Source organism: Stegastes partitus, unplaced genomic scaffold (assembly GCF_000690725.1).
Source record: "Stegastes partitus isolate 25-593 unplaced genomic scaffold, Stegastes_partitus-1.0.2 Scaffold10, whole genome shotgun sequence".
Lineage (NCBI taxonomy): Eukaryota > Metazoa > Chordata > Actinopteri > Pomacentridae > Stegastes > Stegastes partitus.
The window spans coordinates 1,909,217-1,910,286 of record NW_007577741.1 but is presented as its reverse complement, the minus strand read 5'-3'; the positions used below and the strand labels follow the sequence as shown (position 1 = coordinate 1,910,286).

At 43.1% G+C, this 1,070-nt stretch overlaps 1 protein-coding gene across 1 annotated transcript in view; it reads left to right on the top strand.

Annotated features, from left to right (window-relative positions):
• Nucleotides 1-1,070, top strand: part of rbpjl (recombination signal binding protein for immunoglobulin kappa J region-like) — a 46,735-nt gene that overhangs the window by 45,155 nt on the left and 510 nt on the right. The window lies entirely within an intron of this gene.

Sequence of the window (1,070 nt, the reverse complement as noted above, 5' to 3'; positions counted from 1 at the left end):
TAAGGTACAAAACACTGACGCGAGGTTCACTCTGACCTTTGACATCCACAAAGGTTGGCAAGCCAGCGGGGACTTTCGCTGCAGAGAGTCGTGAAGTGATACTGCATATATGACTTTTTCTCTGGCCAACAATAATAAAAAATAAATAAAAATTCCTGTTTAAGTGCAGTATACATACTAATGTGTCTGTGACAGGAGGCAAATGCATTGAGTAATCACTTCACCGATCTCCGCGGCCACCAGAGAGACGTACAGCGCTGCTCGTACACTGTGTTCAGTGTCTCTGTGGAGGCAATAAAGAGCAGAGAATGAAGAAAAAACAAGCGCCTATAGACGGCTGGGTGTCGTGAACGCAGCCAGCTGGAGGATGTTTTTTCTGGAGTGCGTACACGCGATCTGAGGGCAGCGTGAGCTGAGTGAAAGCAGCAGTAAAAAACTGTCTGCCTCACCATTCGATCCGCTGAGAGACTCGATATTCTGTGAAGAGATGGAGGCTGCAGCGTAATCTGAGCGTGATTCATCACCAAGTGTACCTTATGTGTGTGAATGGCACATTGTTACTCAGCTGTAACAGTCATAATTCACGTGGGTTTAGTAGTGAAATAGCAGGACGGGCTGCTCCCGAAGGGATCTCTGAATGTTTTCAATGACTTTACCATCAGAGGTTTGGTCAGTGATGTAAGAGACTCAGCAGATTTATAGGGGAGTTCACTTTAGGCAACACTGTAAATACGACAGAAATTATCCAACAGAGCGAGGCCAGACTTGAACAGTGTTTTAAATGTTGTTGTTTTTTAATGTAAAACCTCAGGAAATGATCTTTTCTTCTTACCAATCATAGTGGTGATATTTGATTCACAGATGAAAAAAGCTGTAACTGCTCCAGTGACTTTCAGGAATCAGGTTCGTTCAACACATTTGTACTTGCATTTCCAATTTATCCCTTTGAACCTCAAGCATTTTTTGCTCATTTTGCTTTTTTTTTTTTAAAAATTCACTGTCAGCTCCTTTTTCGGTGCAACACAAAGTCCTGCACCTCTGGAAACAGCATAACCACAGCCCTAAGTAGA